We start from the raw sequence: 20,386 nt of genomic DNA, 5'->3' as shown, positions 1-20,386 counted from the left end.
GTATGTGAAAGCTTGCTGTAGTTAAAGTTTGGCTTGTTTCTATTCTATAGGTAGAGCTAGAAATCAGCTCAAGGAGCTCTCCGGTGTGGATGAGTTTGACCACATCGCAGACTTCTCAGATTTCTCTTATTTGCAGCATTTTTCTTCCAAAGCGTTTGATACCCCCACTGTTCAAGCCAGGATGCAGAACTAAGTGGACCACTGGTTAAACTCTATTTCTAAATCTATAATAATGTTTCTGGTGCTGGGATTGCCTTGATGTTTTCTGTATCTAATAGTTCAGTTCAAGGAAATATCTGACCAAAAATTGCTCCTATAAATCTATGCACAGGAAAGGTTTCTGTGTAGTAATAACAGTGGCTATGTTAATATCCCACATTGAGTTTCTTCCTTTTACACTAACATGAGAACAGCATTTTTTTGCCATAAGTATTTGGTGGAAAAGATGGTCTAAGGACAAAGTAGTTCCCGTAAAGGCTCTTTCTTCAAGTGCCTTGTGACTCAGCCATAGATACTTAACAAAAAGTCAGCATTTTGTCCTGGAACAACATCCATGTGTACGAACAACGAACATAAAATAGTACGTGGGATGGTTGGAATTCACTTTTATGGCCTGAATGTTTTGAAAAAACCAAATTGGTTATCCAAGAAGCAGTGGATGGGAGATAGCTTTCTGCTGCCAGTAGGAATTATAGGTAGAAAAGATTCTTGCCAGTCAGAAATGCGAGTGAGCTGGCCTGAATGGACTGGCCACTGTTCCTCGGAGTGTAAGAATATGTTATGGTTTCTCTCTTCAATTGCATTTCCACCTCCCTGAATGGGGATTGGCAAATGAGCTTGTGTATAGCAGGCTTTGGTATGAGCAAGTATATTTAATGGATATTTCTACTTTTTAAATTTTTTTTAATATTCAAGTTATTTAGAGAACAAGAATAGATTTTCACATGAAGAAGTTTGGGATTTTTTCTAGTGGAATTGTCACTATCTCCTCACTCCTTAGGCAACAGAAAAAAATCAAGTATATGTTCCTTGGAAAATAGTCTCTGCATGTACCAGTAGTAGTGTTAAGATCCAAGGGGTGTTAGCTTTAATATGGAAAATACATATTGCAGGTGCGATTGCAAGTATCAATAAATTGGCTTTAAAATTAGGTTTTTTAAATAACGAGTATGGTTTTCTTCTTTTTGTTTTTCTCTTGTTCTTTGTTGTTCTTGAATATCCAAAGCCAAGAATGAAAAGCAGAAACAAAAGCAAGAAGAAACAAGCCTGCAGCTTTTTTTATTCTGTAGAGTAAGGAACTCTTAATTTTCTTAAAATGAAATTGAGGTGGTTCATCTGTTCCCCTTTGCATTCTCATAGCAGGTTACAGTACCTTTGTCTTCTTGGATCCTATCCATAAGTTTCTAAAATTAGGATCAGTAAATTATCAGCTGTCAAGTACTGTGTGGTTTGTACCAACTTTGAGAGTGTGGACCAGAGTCCACTTGATTTTTTTAAGACAGGGTAACCTGCTTCACTTGGAAGGACAGTGTATGTGACAGTGGTAGATTTGTACTTACCTGGGTCTGGACTCCAAGTTTTCTTTTGCACGTACACCTCCTGGAATTTGCCTTAGAGCTGCTTTATGCTGGAGATAACTCATCTATACAGTTACTCATCCTCATCTACTTTGCAATGTAACTTACTGTGAAGTACCAGATGACTTGAATGTAGAGTATTTGAGGGGAAAAAAGTGTATAAATGATGCTTAGTGATGCTTTCACTGAAATATTATGATTTCTGTGCCTCAAGACTAATGTTCTGATTTTGCGTCTTTTATTAAATGCTGTGCTGGTTTTCATGCTTTGAGTAGATAATCACAAAAGTACAAATGCAAAATAGAAGTGAAATAAATTATGGTTTGGAATTAAATTTTTATTCATTTTATTTTATGTTACAGAATAGCTGCGGTCCTAAGAATATGCAAGCCATTGAAAATCTGACATATGAACGTAAATGTATGATATTCAGTGTAAGCACATCAGTCTAGCAAGATATTGCTTAACATAAAACCTGCTCTCCATTTTAAAGAAATCATGACAACCTCTACTCAGGCCATCTACAACCTGGAGATTATCTCCTCCATTTCTGTGCTGCAACCGACAAAAAGGAATTTTGAATTGTGAGAGCTGCTCATGTCTTCTGATATAACCATCATCTGGCTATAAATAAAATAATTTACCAAGTAGCTGAAAATGTGATATTTAATTAGTTATTATATTTAGGCTGCAACAGGTTAAACAGGTATTGTATTATAGTTTGGTTTTGAAGCTGATAATTTGAATAAGTAAAATCCAGGTATGTTAGTTGACAGCAGACCTATTAAAGCAGCTTCAAGTCAGTAGACAGACAATTTAAGTGCTATGACCAATGCAGATATTTATCCAATGGAGCAATGGGTAGGAATGGGCAAAAATTGGCTGTTTGCGTCGTGTCCTAATTAACATCACTTTGTCCATGACAAGCCATTACTCAGGAAGATCCATGTGTGGATGATATTGCTACAGAAATGCCAGTGTGGAAGCTTGCTGGGATTTCTTTTTATTCTATTTATTAATAGTATGTCGTTTCCAGGTGAAATACTTATCCACCTGCCAGAAAAGCAAATTTCAAAGTCTAGGAAAAGCGGCCAGATCTCATAGATATTTTTAGGGGTTTGTATCGTAATCTCCATAACTGGACGTAAAAGCTCAAAAATGGAAAAGCGTTGCTATTATACCACAGTATTGATTATTCTCATTTATTTAAGAAAAGAAGGTGGTTCTGAGTTTGTATCTGCCTCCTGCTCTGCAGGTGAAGGATCGCTACGTTAAAGACAAAAAGGATTCTTACAAGCACCATAAACACCACTTCCTAATATCTTTTACTTGGTTTTCCCCACTTTCAGGAATGACTTGTGCCAAGCTGCATATGAGAAAAGTAGTTCCATCTAACTTCTGTATAAAGTACATGAAAAAGAAGGTTTTTTTACTGTGAATGTGAATTGAAACTTCTTTCTAATGTGATGGTGCATGTCCTTTGTGTCATATATTTCATGTGCCTGAAAGCATTTTGATATTGTAGTGAAATTTACTCTATTTCAGACTATTACAAAATGTAATGCTTCATCTACTAGTAGCTGAAAAGTCTATTTTTCTGCTCTTTTTTAATAGAACATTTTCCATGGAAACCTAGACTTACTTTCACATCTTCAAGGATTAGGACCAAAAGACACAATTTTAAATTAATGACTTTTATTCTTATTACTTTTCTTCCTGTCAAATCAAATTCATATTATATATGAAATATCAAGTAAAATTGAAAATGTCTATACATGTTTTATTCTTATGCTACTCTCTGTTGTATTTGGTACATGTTACATAATAGGAAATGAAGCAGACTTTGTGTTCCCTTTCAAAGTGTGGTGAAGATTAGCTGCTGAGAAAATGATGAGTAAACATCTATGCAAATGAAAATTTCAGCAGCTTTTATGTACTGTAATTTAATGCCAAACTAATTACCTTTATTTTGATAAGATTTAAAATAAGCACTGTAACATAGGGGAAAGCAGGCTAGTTAGTAAGAAACTTTTTGTTTTCATTACTTATATTTTCCTTTCATATCGTTTGATAAAATTTCCTCCAGCTTTATGTGAAGTCATCCTCTGTTGGTGTATCTGTGCTGGTAACTCAGCTTCATTTCCAACTCCCACCTTGAGTTCTTAATAGTGGTAAATTTTCATTTAATCATAAATGAAACAAAATCTGCATGTCAAGCATCCTTTTGGGATCAAATGAAAATACTTCAGGCTTTTCTCGTATCTTGATATGAAATAATTATGTAAACTTAATTGTGTTGCTACTAGAACTTGCTCATTGGTAGCTATCAGAGTACTGCAACCCAAACAGCTTGAAGTAATTGTGAATCGAAGGTATTTTTGAAAGAGGAACAGTATGCATACATGACCATTCCTCTATTTAACAGCTGAGCATGGAATACCTTTGATTTTTAGGACTTGTTTTTAATGGCCAACAATGAGAAAATTTACTTCAAAATTCCTTGCTGCGATGCTGCTTTGCGTTCGTAGTGAAGGTCAAAGCTGTTGAGGTTCCTTCCAGCTGAGCAGAGTGGTGAGTTGGTGCCCGTGCTGTGTCCTGGGCTGCCCTGGGCATAGGAGGTTGTGGAAACAGAGACGTGAAGGAGTTTTTGTGTTTGCAGAAGTTTCTCCTGGTAATTCAGCTAAGGACTCCACTCATTTCTTCATTAACAATCTCTTTCGCCATCAGCCCGTTGTGTGCCGGATGAACCTGACTGTATTTGGAAATATTTCTGGGAAAATTCCAGCCACTCACAAAATCACTGTAATCAACTTGTGTAATAGTTGCAATTAGAAATCAGAGACTTTGGAAGGAATGATAGGAAATCCGTGATGAGAGGACAGTCTTCACTATGAGGAGTGCTCATTTGGAGTCTCATCTTCTATCATTTTGTTGAAGGCAAGTCCAGAAATTTTTTAGCGTTTTCATCACTGCCACATTTAGTAGTTTCTGAATGAGGATACTCTGAACTAACAGCTCCCCTAATCTACTGCATAGTCAAGGTTAACCTTGGAAGTTCTCTCTGTATTACTTTCTTTTAGACTTCAGCCAAGAAATGAGCATTCAAGGAAAATTAATTTCAGAATGATGGAGGACAAATCTCTAAATAACCACATACCTTATACACCAAGGCATATATAAGGCTATTCAGAAAAATTTAGGTAAATGAGATTAACAGGTTTAAGTTTCCTTTATGATGATACTGCAGAACAGTTCATAAGGGTGGTACCATATTTAACTCTCGACAAAATATGTGGTCACAAAACCACATTGTAGACTAGTCTGCTTAATTTTATATCTGTAACTATTGGTGATTTAATCTGTTACACTGTTAGTAAATAAATATCTCTTTTTGATTTGTTCAGTCCGTGCTTGTGTCAATTGAGGGTCTAATGCAATGATTCCAAGAGAAAATGGTGCTTGATGCCCATGGCAGAGATCTTGCTGTAGTGCAGTTTCTTTTATGTTCACGTTACAGGGCAAAAAAAACCCCAAATATCCTAAAATCACTTGATGTTTAAGGAGGCAGCTCATGTTCTGTTTCCCATATATCATCCAGGTCATGTAGATTTATCAGGTCTCCAGAGGTTGAAGTTAGCTTCCTGAAAGGAAGAAGATGCACTTAATTATTTGACAATATTCTGACTTGTATAATAATTATGGTGTACTTCTGGTTTTTGTTTTGCATAACTCTGGGTATATATGAGTTTGTATATTTGTGTTCCGTTTTTCTGTTTGAGCACCTAGTATTTGTCCAGAAATACTACACAGAAGAAACATTTCGCTTTCATTAAACTTTTACATTTGTTTCAGGTTTTTTATATATATATAATATGTGTATATGTGTGTGTAAATGTGTTCTGAGAATTCTTAGCCTAAAGAGTTTGATTATTTTCATACTTCTGTTTAAGAATCAGTCTTGCAATTCTGTGCCTGCCTTGTGAAAGACAAAGCTCCTTAGAAACATTCTCACCCTGATTCCCATCCTACTCTGTTGGTGATGACCTCTTTTCTTTTAGAGAGAAGAGAAACGGAGGCTTTTTACTTGCATGAATATGCATATGATTATTTTTTAATCTGTGCATTCTCTTAGCTAGTTCTTGAAATTTGAACTTAATGGAAATAAATTATTCCATCCCGTTCCACCTCTTGCGATGTAACTCCAGTGTAATCTCATTTGCACGAGTCACAAGTCTGGATATCCGTAACGTCATCAGGTCTCAAACATCATTAATGTCAGATTCTTGATGAAGAAGCAGAGCTCGATATTTATATTAAAACAGGATATTTCTCTTAATTGTAATCTTTCCAGTCTGATTGTAACTGGGAAGGTGATAACCACACGAAGACACCAAGGGTACTTATCTACTAACACTGAGGACGTCAAGACGTTTTGACTAACAAACAGAAACTGAATTATTTCATGTGATGCTATGTATCTGCTGTAAGGTCACTGGAACAGCTCAGTCTGGAGAATCTAAAATTTGCTTGTACAAATATGGTTCCTTCTTACCTGAGGTGCCAACAGTGAGGGCAGGACTTGCAGTGTTAACTGCTGTACAGGCATCAGCACTGAGGGAGCAAACTTACTGAATTGATTCAGCAAATCACTGAGAGTAAAGCTAAAGAATGACTTCCAAATTTCTTGGTGTCCGTTTCAATCTGAATTTGAACTTGGGAGCAGATAAGACAGTGGAAATGCTTTCACTGTTTTAGTGACAGTATTTCCAAAGTCTTTATACGTTTATAGGTAACCACATAGAAAAGGGCACACATGCATGCACAAACACATGCAAATATAAACCTAGTGTGCTTTGTCATCTGAAAATGACGACAAAGGATGCTAAAAAAAATGTAGCCTATTGTCCTTTCTGGCACTAGGTAGGCTTGGTTTGGTTTGGTTTGGTTTTTTTTTGTTTTTTGTTGGTTTTTTTTCCTTTGAGTATTGCAAGTATCACAGTTTAAAGATGTTTAGTTCAATTTGATTTGTTGGGTGTTTTGTGTGTGTGCTTGTTTTTAGTATCGCTGCTGATAAATCTTCTCAAGTGTCAATCATGCTCATGATTTGTTTTGTGGTGGAAAGAAATTAAAAAAAAAAAGTTAGATGCCGTAAATCTAGACATATTTTTACTGTATCATCACGATTTCAAGAAAGCTGTGGCTCTCAGTGGCAAAATAGAAGCTGTTACCTGCATCAGAGAGCCTGCTGCAGGATGCATCGCAGGGCTACACTTGCTTTGCTGCTGCACAATTCTATACTATTATTATATACTGTTTGGCCACCAGTGCCTCGCTGAGGTAGTGAAATCCTGACCACTTGGTGAAGAAAGTAATCCAGATAGGAATTTAGGATTAAGGATTAGTCTAAATGGTTTGGGTCTTGCAGAAGAAACATTTTTCAGTTCTTAGAGTATGAGGGAGCTTTTTTGTTGATGGAACTCTTTATGTTAGACTTCTGAAGAATCTTATTTCTTACTACTGCTTTTCTCTTAGAATTGATAGGCAATTAGGAAAATGAGTAAGTAGAAGCAAGTATAGCAGAGGAGCACAGGGCAGAAGAGGCTGGTGGAGCATTTGAATCATTGGCAGCACCCAGAAAAGTCTTTGGTCCTTTGTCTTCAACACTCGCCCCTGCCCAAAACTTTCTGAGGTCAGTTGCTGATTTTTTTTTTTTTTTTTTCCCTGTTTTAAAGCATCCTACAGGTTTGTGGATCTCACTGCTGAGATTTCTTTTTTTCCCTTCCTCCCCTTGGTGCTAGGCATAAACTACCCGTCGTTCTATCTTCAGCTTCCCATCTGTTAGCAGAAAGTGATGAGTCTGAAGAAAAGTGCTTTGGAAAGTAGGGTAGCTTCCCTCCCAATGAGGTGCTGTGAAGTCTTGACAAGTCCATTGTGACCGTTTGCCTTCTTTGTCCTCATTGTTAGTAATCAGAAAATAGCTTGTCTTCAACTTGTGCAAAATATTTGTCTAGCTAGAAAGAATAAATTATTTGGATTCCTTTTTCTGGGGTTATAATAAATTTAAATTTGTTGAGATTTCCGTTGCATATGTATGATTTCTTGCTGAGTTTCCAAAGAGAAAAGAGTCTCATGAAGAGGAATGTTGAGAAGTGATTCATTCCCAAAACCTAGATTCCTTTCCCAACTTAGTCTGTGCTTATGGGTGGGGGTAGGAGAGGAGAAAAGGCAAAGGGAGAAGATGAAATGACTGAGGAGCTGCTGCAAGCGTTTGGCAGTTGTTCCCCTCAGAAACATTCAGATCAGATCTGTTGGTGTGTCTTTGCGTTCATCCTCTCTTTCCCCACACTTCAATAATTCCTGAATCCTTGTGCCAGTTTTAGTCCATTTGGCAGGCAGGTAGAGACAGAAAGACACGGAGTTCCTGCCAGCAGTGAAAACAGATGACCGGGTTGAGGGGAAAAAAAGCCCGAAGAAAAAGGCTGATGGCGCCTCTTGAATACTAAAAAGCTGCTTGGGAATAAGCTCTTATGAAACGTCACTGATCTGTGGAGAAAGCTCCATTTTAATCTCGCACGTTCTTGGGCAGCGGAGAAATAAGCAGGGCTTCCTTAGTGCAGCGAGCCACACAGGTCGTCTCTTGATTTCTTCCTGCTCTTAGTTGTATAACCATTCCATGTTCATAATTTATATTTCCTTAGGAATAGTTTCTTCTCAATTCTCTGTCGTTACTGGCATTCTTCTCTGGTTGAATTATTAACTTATTTTTACTTAATTTATTTGAACTATTCTTACTGTTGCAATAGTATACAGTACTTTGTATCCTAAGGAGCAGGAGCCATGACATTATACAATAATCTTGACAGTATTGGAAATCAGAATTGTACTTATTTTTGAAAGCTTGGATCTTGTCTTTTAACCTCATATATATATTCATATTCCATATTTTCCTGTTATCTTGTACATGGTCTCTAGAGTACACATAGGCCTTTAATTTCAACAGCTGGTTTTCTTTAATAATCCTACCATTACTTTTGTCTATCAGCGAGCAACTTTTTCTACTTTTGTAGTGTCCCCTTATGCTTTTCAATAACAAAGAAAATATGGGAAGCCTTGTTATTTTGCATTACTTTAACACAGATATTTAATAATTCTTTTTAAAAACTCAATATAATTTTTTTGAATTTAAAATTGTTTAACACCATTACATGGCTTAATGAAAAAAAAGCTTAGACTTTTACTTATGGATTAATTATTTTTGATTTACTTAAAAAACCGGAGAGCTATGTTTTCGTATTTGTATTCCTGATGCACTGCCAAAGCTCTGTATTGTCCGTGGTTCAAAGCATTCTTACATAGTTGGTGCGTGCTTTTGTTTTTCTTGGTTTACACCATTATTTTATTAGTGACAGATTGGTATTGCCCGCATTTCTTTTATATTCATTGAGCAAACGTTTTTCTACGTGTTGGTATCTCTTGACATCTCATACGTTTTCCAAACAGCATGATGTAATGGATTTCATAAGTTATCTGTTGTATTCAAATGTGTGATGTGACCATTACTTGACAACCTGCTGTTCCTTTCATGTTTTTCCATCTTCACTTTCTTAAACTGTCCTGATACTGTGTTTTCTGTATGTGTTTAATGAACACGTGAAGGGTTGCCTGAAATACTTGAGTTTTCTGTTCAGCCTTTTAGTGAATACACTCCTTTTCCAGAATCTGATCTTGCTTAATTTTAGTTCTATTTAGCAGTTAATTTCTAACAACTGCTGAGATATTGTGGCAATTTCAAAGCAGCTTTAGACATTTTGTACATATCCCTCTTGATTAACTTTCATGTACATTTAAGCATTTGTAAAGTCTACCAGGGTTTAGGGGTTTTGTGCAGTGGGGACCCTGCAATGTGACAAGGCCAGTGATGTAGTTCAGCTGAGATGTTAAACCTCTTGACTGGTACCTGCTCTAGTGGAAGGTCTCCCTCCTCATGGCTGGGGTTGGAACTACATGATCTTTAAGGTCCCTTCCAACAGAAACCACTCTATGATTCTATGTGAGGTTCTTATTTTCCTTTTTTATGTTTTTTTATAATTTAGTTGCAACTTCATCAACCCCTGTCCCAAAACCAACTCACAGCAACCCAGTGTTCCACTTACATAAACTTTAGTTATATATTTAATGAAACTAGACTTTTTGCCCAGAGATAAATCTTTTGATGCACTCTGACCTGCCTACAGTTCCATTATACAGTTCTGTATAATCATTTCTAATAGTAGTAAATAAAAAAGAAAACCATTGTTGAAAATATTTGCGCAGTGAGCAAGGAAATCACTTTTGACAGCTAGGGCATTCATTGAACCTCAAGGCAAACAAACAAACAAAATAACTGAAACAAACAATAAAAGAATATATTTAGAAGGGCTTTTCCTTTCTTCCCAGTACTGTAAGGGAGGTTGATGGGGAAAGCACAGACTAAGAATACAATTAGATGGCAAGATGCTTTATGTTGCCTAAAGCACGCGTAAGATTTACTCATTAAAAAAATAGCTAATTTAATTATGCTTATATAAAGCCAGGAATGGGAGAGATAATTAATCCATACAGTGGCCAAAAGGAATTTCTATGTCCATAATCTTGAGCGGTAATTGGTTTTCTTTTACTTATATGATCATAGTGAGTTACTGTTTTATTTTGTTACTCTTTCATACTTACAAGGCTCTGAATTAGGAGACCTGCAGGTTGAAAACCCTATTTTCAGTGATTGTTTTTTTTTTCCTTTGTTCCTTTCCTTCTTCCTGCCCCCTTCTGCTCACCGACCTGCAGCTCCTGCCCCAGCCAGGTAGTCTGGCCAAAATAGCTCCTGCCATCTGGATCGGTCCCCATGAACCTCTCGGTCACTTCCTCTCATTTGAAATGTCAGCTTGAATCTTTTCTCCCTTGCTTGCTGCTCCTTAATTTTCTTTTCATTTTGTTATTCATTATTCAACAAGGTGACTGTGTTGTTTGATTGGGTTGATGTACAGTGTGTGTGAAAAATGCAATGCAGAGGGCAGCTCCGTGTTCTTCCTCCTCTGCCTTCCCCATTATCCCAATCCCTGTCAGGGGCTGGCTGCTACTGATATGTCATCTCTTCTATGAGATTTGTCTAGTGGGATGTATTGCTATTATATTTACATTCAATATGAGTACGGAGCTGTCTAAATCTTATTTTAAAAGCTACGAAGAAAATAAAATTCAGATAAGCCATTGTTTTTCAATTAAGATGAGGTTTTTCATATCATTCCCAACACATTTTTGCATTTTCAGATGTTTTGTGAATTGCTGAATTTTCTGATAAGCACACTAAGCATTGGTGTTTTGGTTTTGTTTTGGTGTGTGGTGGTTTGGTTTGGTTTTTTCCCTCCCTGTAAAGGTTACTCCTGTCGTTCTGCTCTTAGATGGGAATGTCAGTTTTGTTCCGTTGTTAAATATTTGTAGGGTTGTTTGAAGTCATGCTCTAGGACCTTGATGATGACAAATTAAGAGCATATGAAAAAATAATTCTTTCATTAAATTAGTTGAACAATGATTTTAAGACATTACTCTCATTTCTAATATGAATGTTAAGATGTTATTCTAGTGAGGATTAGGGTTGGGACACGGCTGGCTCATGGTTAGAGATGGTCAGAATTGCCAAAACAAGGCTGTGAGCGATGCAGTTGGCCGAGCAGAACATCAGCACTGGAGTCAGTCAGCTTTTCCACACGGCTCTGCCAACAAAACTTAGTCCTTGGTTGCTTGTGGACAGCAGTGACATAGAGTACTAGAATATTTAATTGCTTTAATTGATTGAAGACTGAAGTGTTTTTACTAGTCCCGTTTTCTTGAAACACTTGCATAATATTTAAGTTAGAAATTAATAATACATAACATGTACTTTAGAAATTCCCATTTTATTGAAAATTGGGGAGTAGCATGTGATTGTGTAATCTTCCTTTTAGATATTTGTCCTGTCTTTCTGAGTTATCTGCACTTCGGTGTTCACACAGGCCGTACCCTGCCTTGGACTGCAGCTGGAGCTGCCCATCATTGCCAAAGGAGGACTTTTAGAGTGTAACACGTATCTGTCATTTACAAAGAGCTGTTTCTGTTGCTAGCTTTCACTCCTAGGTGACATCAATCTTTCTGGGGTCAGAACTTGGATATTGGTTTGGAATTAAGGACAATAAATGATGTTGGGAGGAGGTTGCTGGTGAATAGAAAATGTTTGCAGGGCCCCTTTTGGCTCAGGAAGGGAGTTTCCTAGAGGTGGCGTCATTTCTGTTTGGGCTGGCAGCGCAGCGGCCGCCGTGTGCTTGTGTACCTGTGTGCCTGTGTGCCTGTGTACCTGTGTACCTGTGTACCTGCACCAGAGAAGACTTTGGTCATGGCCTTCCTGGATTTTCTTCCCAGGTGCATGTTCTTTCCAGGGACATGTAAGTCTGACAACTTGCAGTCAAAACTTACTCTGTAAAGAATGGAGTTGCTTGAAGTATTGGGAGAGGGACCTTGAACTGCTTTTGGAATTGCCTGTGAGAAACTTGATATACACCTGCTGCGTCACAACCATGTAAACCTTAAAGCAAGCAGGTAGTCACAATTCGTACTGTCTTGAGCTGCTGTATTATCTTCCCCCTGTACTTCAGCTGTACTGACATGATAATCGTGTAATCGCAACGCTGGCCAAGTAGCTGTGATTTCCCAGGAAGCTGGAAGGGGAAAACTGCAAACTGTTTGTGACTGGTGTTGCTATAGCAAGTGGATATTTTGTGTGCCAGCTCGAAATAAACTTCATCTGATAGTTTGGTTTAGGAATCTTCGTCTCCACTCCCTGCAAGTCCAGATGCCGCTGTGCACAGCACTTGGCTGTGCCTCGTGCTGAGGAGCTGAGAAACCTCGGACTGAGGCTCTTCCTGCCGTCGTGTGTGGGGCCGGTACCTGGGTGGAGCTGGGTTCTGGGTTTTCGGCACTTCGTAAAGTGCTTGCTGACCTGACAATCCTTCACACGATCGCTGCAAAAATAATAAGGGCCATGAGATAAGCTTTGCCTAATTCTTCACCAAGTTGGCTGCATTTGGGGTATCAGAGCTACGATCTACAGTGGCCACCGAACAAAACCGTTTGTTTTATGGGTAGTGTTTGGATGTTTCTTTTTTTAAGCTTTTCCTCCTGGAACAAGGTCAAGAGCGTTATTTTTCATTTGCTCCAGTATTAGATTTCTTCATCCCATTTATAGCAAACCCTTGAGGAGTTAAGCAGATAAGGAAATCCTGCAGAGAATGGAAGCTGTGGTGGGGGTGTTTTTGTGTGTGTGCTAATTTTAAAGGAAAAGACATTTGGGCAAGTATTATTGCTTGTATAGAGACTCTTTCAAGTACTAGAAATCTGGAACAATCTTTGTGTTTCAGATAAATAAATAAAATAAAATTTGACTTTTTTTCCTGTGAGCCAGGTTTGAACTAATTGGAAAGAAATGAACCCGTTTATCTGACTGATTCATTTTGGCTTAGGAAGGCTATTTTGAAGATTGATAATTCGGAGTGGGGAAGAGGATGGCATTTGGTATGAAATATCGAAATTATTGTTGGTGATTACAATATCCACATCAAGCTGATGGGCTTTGTGTTAAGGCCATTATTTAGCAATCCGCAGCAGCTCGCTGAGTAGTTTTTGTTTTATCGGTGTCTGTGGGTTGTAGTCTGAGGAGAAAAAAAAGATTGCAGAGCAGATGGTAATGGCTATGAAGAAGCAGGAGACTAAGAACTTGGTCAGAATGCTTTGCAGAGTGCATTTTAAAATACTTGTATTTATTTACAGACTGCTTCCACTGGGGTGTCCTGAATGTGCTGCTTTAAATGCTCGCGGTAGCAAAAAGGCTGCAGAAGGCACCACAACGGTGCTGACCCTATTGACTCGAGCGATGAGGGGCCGACTTGGCTCTTGGGGAGCGTCCTGGGGCTGCGGCCGTGCTGGGCAGATAAGAAGCAGAAAGCGTTGCATTTGTTATTTTCGAATCAGAAAGCAAGCACTGAACATTTACTGCTAAGTATTAATACTGAAATGAATATTTTTTCATACTATTATAGGACTGCAGTTAGCAACACACCCCTATTTTGGAAGGCTGCGGTAGTGATGGTGCTGCGGAAAAGTGCTGCCCTTCCCCAACATAGTGCTACGTAGTTTGATAGGTTGGGGTATTTTTTGAAATGGCTGTACACTTCTAGCTTCTGCCTAACTTGCCCCATTTGTCTCCCAGTGTAACAAGTTATTACATTAGTTTCAGATTTTTGCTTTTGATCTCTGAAAATAAGGAAAAATATTCTCACAGTCATATTTACCTGTGGCAGAAGACAGTGCTGAAAGCACTTGTCTTTCTTCCACCGTAGAACAATTACTGCTAGGGTTCATGCATCTGCTTTTCCTCAAGTCTTTTCTCTCTTACTTTTCTTTAAATATGCAGGATCTTCGCTTGACAAAAGACTAGTGTCACTCCACCTGAAGAGTGTAGGTGTGCCATTGTGCTTTCTCTGAGTCCCAGCTGCAAGAACCTACTTGTCTATTGAGCCGTTATCTTATTTTCCTGCCTGCTCTTTCCTTGATTGCCATAAATTCCAGAATTACAACCATACAAGGTAGGGTTAGCAACCCAGGTCATTAAACAGCAGCATATGCACATAGTTTTGACATTTACCTCTCTATGCAAGGAAGTGTCTTTTAAGTCCTGTGAGCTTCTGAGATGTCCTGTTGTTGCATAGAAGCTCCTGCAGTATTTATGGTATTATCACATATCAGTTCTACTTCAGTCACACCAAGGATGAAGGCTAATCCAGGTTCCAAAAGCAAGTGAATGCCAAGAAAAAAATTGCAATTTGCAATGGGATTCTCTGTTTAAACAGTTTATTTCATCTCAGCGTGAAGTTGGATTAAAAATTGCTTAAAAATACTGTTGCAGCTCACTACTCAAATAGCGCTTTGGTAATATTGACAACAACATAGCTGATCAAACAGTGACTTTTGGACATGTGGCCCCTGCTGTGTGATGGGCTTCTTTAAATCGCTTAAAGTTGCAAATTTGCATAAAGAATTTCAGATGAGTGAGTGTAACTTATTTTGCTGTCATAATGCAGGTACTTCTGAGAAGAAGGTACTAATAGATATCCCACCCAGGGACCAATGCTACTAAGTGATCAGCAATTCATGCACCTGTCAGCTATTGAAGTTCTGATTCTTACCTCTAATAACAGTTGGAATTTTTGGTGTGGTGGGGTTTCTTTTAATCCTGTGTTACATTTGTCATGCAAGTGCAGGTGGTTACGTTTGTATGTGACGGAGGAGGAAAAAGGCCAAGGTAATCCCTTAAAAATGCATGTGATACATTAAGTGATGGCCAACAAATGATCCTCCTGTTCATCACAGGAGATTTAGTAACTTTGTACAATGCAGCAAATTATTAATCTGTGTTACACATCTTTGCATTAGGTGGAGGCTGGATCCCATTGTCCCTGCTCTTTCCTTGGAGTTTTGGCATTTGTTAGGAGCTCAGGAGCAAAGCTTTGGTTTTATCTTTACTCCCCCATGCTTAAATGTATTAAGGGAGTTTTCCTCCAAGATTCTACCTCTGTTATTTCCATATATATTTGAATTTTATTCCTTTCAGCTTTAATTTTTACAATGCCTAAATCGACATGACCCCATTGTAAACTTACAGTCAGTTTGGTAATATAACAACTTAATAATATTACATAAACATGTTTCTTGCAAGAAAATTTGTTTTGAGTGAAAACATATGCATGTGTTAATGGGACATATTTGTCACGCTTCTGCTTTTCTGCCATTTTTTGTATTTGTTTCAATACTTATTAATAGCACCCTTCTGAAGCTTCACTCATGAGAGAATATACAGCAGATTTTTTTAATGCTGTATCTGGAGTACAATTTTAAATGTCTTGGATGTGATTCCAAACAGAGCTGTAAGAGAGTGAAATAATATGTAGTCCCTGATTGAGTATATAGCTGTAATTACACTTAGGGAGTTTGCTGATGTTGAATAAACCACTAGAGCAAAACTCCCATCAATAGATAAATTATCGTTCTCTATTTTCTATAAATCAATCCGTAGGGACTCTTCCCTGTGAAACTTCTTCTGAGGAATGTGATATATACTAATATTTCTTCCTTGGAGAGGCTGTAATACTCCTTTGGACTGCTTCCCACCTTTTTCCTGCAGCAAACATTTATGCAAACAGTTGCATTAAGAGAGTAGCACTTTTGGGGGGTTAAAATAGTGAATTCTGACAGGTTTGAAGTAATCTCTGTTACCTTCAACATGACACTGCATTTCTTTTACCCTGTAAATCATGTCTCCATAGAAGATCTGCTTGGTGAGCAATGCTTGCTGGTGCTCAGTGTCTCCCACCTCAGTCTCCTTGGAATTTGGGTCCAGATGATTGTTGAGCTGTCAGCATTGGCTGTCCACTTGATTTACAAAATATTGCTTCACCAGCAAGAGATTTCCGTCCAACTAACAGGCAATGGTGATTGCTGTGTAAGGGTTACACACATGGTTGTTTTCTGCTCCATGCGGTTGTGTCCGAAGACCTTGCATGTAGAAATGTAAGGGATGTTGTCCCGGGTAAGGTGAACTATCTACAGTCACCCCAAAACATCGCTTCTGTGTGAAATTATGAGCTCAGAGATCATCCGTGTGAGCAATAACCTCAGGATTGTTTGTCAAGTGTGCATTGTCTATGAATGCAAAGCCTGTGAATATCTATTGGATTTTAATGTATCCAAATATATAGTTGCAGCTGTCTCTGCCTCACGGCCGTGCACACAGCAGGTTTGGGAGGCACGCTTCCCTTTACAGAAGAGGATAGCTGACTTTCCTCCTTAATAAAAGGTGTTCATCTATGTGTTTATTTCTAGATGCAATAACTTCAACTCATTTTCCCAATGAAGGTGCCAGGATTACTAGTCTGTAGTACTCAGATATCCACTATAATCTAAAAAACCCTGAAATTTAACCCCCCGCCCTGCTCTGCCGCTCCAGTCTGTCTGCCAGGGAAGAATCTTTCCTTTCATCTATTAATTGGCAGTTGCTGCTTGGGTGCAGCAGCTTGTTTTAGACCAAGCTTGCTAGTTGCATGTTACATGCAAATGTATTTTAATAAAACCATTACTGAAGGCCAAAATGTGGCTGCAAGCTTTAAAATATCTTCAGTTCTGCTGGGTTTTAAAATTTTGGATTTTATCCTTGGTACCGAACAGATTCTTTTATTTATTTTTTTTTTTCCCCCCAAATCCATCTATTTCTTTTTCATCCTGCTTTTACATGCAACATCCTGCTCAGATTGAGAGTTTTACATGTTCTTTACTCTCAGGTTTTGTTGTACAGGATTTTTAACAGCAAGGTCAGTGCATGGGAAGTTCTGTTATTCATAATGAAGGATAGGTGGCACTCTTGTTATTTTTGTTTGGTTTCCTGAAATAAATCAGGTGTATCTACTCTCTCAGTAAGATTTCTTTTTATAGACTGAGTGCTTTAGAGAGTGTTCTTGAACACTGAAGAGGATTTTATTTATTTCTTTCTTTTAAATATGAGCACATACTTAAGTTGTCTGAGCCTGGGCCTGGTTCACAGCACTCTCCAGGAAGAGAAAATGTTATTTTTGTGAAGACCTCAAGAAAAAGTGCTCAGCTATATGGCATTGGTTCATTTTATATATATGATTTTTGGTTTTATATATTTTCTTACTGTTTCATCAGGGAAAGAAGAAAGCCAACAAATCCTTTAATGTCGTTTTAACTCCCATTATTAATACTTTTCTACTTAGTACTCTCTTGTTTAATATTTGAAGTAGAGATTGACCATGGCAGGGTAATCATAGCACTGTTGATTGAAAGGAAACGACATGTTAGCAAGTGCTAAATGGTCAATAGGGCCTTTATTCCTTAAGCCTGGGTAGTAAACATTTGTTGCCCTAATTATATAAATTGATTGTAGAATCGTATAGGTTTGTGAGCGTGAGCATTTTCTCTTATAATCTAAAAATCTTGAAACATGGAAAAATACATGCTTGTAATAGTATGCCATGTTAGGTGTTTTCTGTAACTTTAAAGGAAAACTCATTTCAGCTTTACTGCATGTTTTTTCCTTCTTTTACTGAGCACGCAGCTAGGACACGGTTACATGGAGGTATTTTAACCTTGATGCTTTATTACTTCAGATCAATCCATTTCATTATTGCTGCCGGCTGACAGTTTGATATGGCTGAGGAGAAGTGATTGGGTGACTTCAGTCCCATTTCTCTCGATCCATTTGTCAATCAATTGATTCTGTTGTTGCTCTTCCCAGAAGATCATCCCATTCTTGAAAGGAAAGGGGATAAGTAAGGTTGGAATGAGCTGAGATTGGAAAAGTTTCAGTTGTGCCTCTGTCCAAGAGAATTAATCTCTTCCTGATGAGTATCTAAACATCCCAGTATTTTTGTGACACATTCTTGCCATGTAACCCCTCTGTGATGGGGTCATGGCTTGTCCAATGGCACAAACTCTTTCCAGGGAATTTCTCAGCTGAAGCCCTCTAAGTAGAGCCATTCCTAAGCACTGAATGTCCTGCAAGGCTACTTTTGCCATGCAGTTCAAATAGAAAGTTAAATAGGTAATGTGGAAGTAAATGTGAATAGTAAAGGAGAAACTCTTTGTAGAAAAAAAAAAAAGTGATTTTTTTCATTGAACATCTAGTAACAGGTGTTACTACCTAAGTATAGCATAGTGTGCATTGTGCTAGTTGATATCTTTCTTCAATACTTTAATTTTAGTTAAGTCCAGAAGCCTAAACTGTGGTTGAGACTATGTTTTCCTAGTATGGTATGAACTTAGTTGAAAGAAAATCCCTTCTTGAAAGAGTTTCTAATTAATTTAGATTTTAGATATCTTCACTTAAAAATTATTATTTAGTATATATTCACCGGGGAAAGAGTGCTTGATGTTAATTTCGATGATGATTGAATTCTGGAATTAAAAATGAATTGAAGAAGCTATTTTGTTTTAGTGGGTGAAGAAACATTTTATAACTTGGCAGTTTATTTTACAGTTTATATTTTTGGTGCCCTCCCATGTAATACAGACTCATGTATTACTCATCTCTCCCTTTTTCGCCTGAAAAGTGCTGCAGGTTTTTTTTTTAATAACAATACCCTGAAATTTTTGAATTAAGGAGTCCCAAATAAAAATCTATTTTGGGGCAGGAGGTTTTCTTGATGACTTGGATAACATTTACTTATACTTTCTAATGCCAAATCAGCTTTCAAGCTGTTAGATGCCTTTAAGGCACAGAATTTTTTGTGTTTTGTGTAATAATACAAGTCCCAACCGGTGGTAGTTATTGAACTGAACAGTTTTTGCCCAACTGTGGGAGAACTAGCATCTTTGAGAGATTCCAGTTTTGGTTCTTATTTATGCTTGACATTTAATGTGCTTGACATTCTGGTTATTTTACACCTACCTAATTTCTTCTAGCTCAAGGGATAATGACAATATTTTAAACAGTCGTGAAATGTAGCTGTGTGTTGTTACACAGATGCCACACAACAAATGGAAGGAAAGAGGCCCTAAACTGTTTCTAGAATCATTGTTTTTGCGTTGCAGATCTCAGGGTCAACTAGAGTTGTTCATCAGCTTGTTCAGCTGTGCAGCTTGGTTATCTGGTTTGTTACCAAGAAGATAAAGCCATACTAATATTTCACATCCTTTGATTTACCTGTGTATGTGTCTGTGTGTATATAGATGTATATAAAATACATAATGCTGGAGTCTGTGCTTACATTGTGTCTCTTGTGATCTGGAGATGAGGCATCATCATGATAGATTTCTGAGCAGTTACTGAGAGCTTACATATTTCCTGAAGGCAATGTAAAAGAAGGTATTCCTTATAAAATTCAGTCCATTAAACCACCCTCATATGTCCATAGCACACATTTACCCCTGTTATGGTAGATCTTAAAAGCAGCTGTCCTGTGTCTTGGTTTATAGATAATTGGGATATAACAGGAGAAAATGTCATGGGGCTTTGCAAGATAATTTTATTAACCATTTTTAGCTTGTAGTTCCAATTGTGTGCCCTGCAATCATGTAAGATTTTTTTTTTTTTAGGCCTTTTCAAAAAGGGTAAGACAAGTATCAGAGTTAAAACAAGCAGAAGGAAAATGGTGGTAAGACCAAGCTCTCTGGAGGCATACAGCTGGTGGTCACAATTTGTTTTTGTTTCATCTACTGGAAATTTTGTGTCGCCTTTTAACTATTGCAATTGTGAGTAAATTAACTACATAAGGAGTGATGAAGAAACGTTGAAATACTTTATTTTAGAGACCCATGTGGGGACATTTTAAGTGCTTACCCAAGTCCTCACAAAACAATTGTGTGGCCCAGCAAGAGGTCCCTGAAACACCAGTGACTAAATGGGTTAGAGGAATGAGTTTATTTATTTCTTTATTTCACAATTTTGCCACCTGGTGGTATACTCTGGCAATAAAAATTTGGTCATATTTACTTTGGTAGACAAGACCTTAAGAGCAGAATTTAAGACTGGATAAGTGGGTTCTTTGTTTTTAGCATGCAAGTTCTGAGTGTTCTTCCTTGGTGTGTCGGTGTCTCATGTTAGGTGCTGTATGAGGTTGTACATGACTTTGCATTTCCTCTCCACTCTGATTTTTAGACACATAAGGGAAGAGAAAGTCTGGAATTATTGTGTGGTCCTGGAACACTGAGTCATGGCACATCAATCTTCAAAAAAA

Source organism: Caloenas nicobarica, chromosome 11 (assembly GCF_036013445.1).
Source record: "Caloenas nicobarica isolate bCalNic1 chromosome 11, bCalNic1.hap1, whole genome shotgun sequence".
Taxonomy (NCBI): Eukaryota; Metazoa; Chordata; class Aves; order Columbiformes; family Columbidae; genus Caloenas; species Caloenas nicobarica.
Note: the sequence above shows the minus strand (reverse complement) of the source record.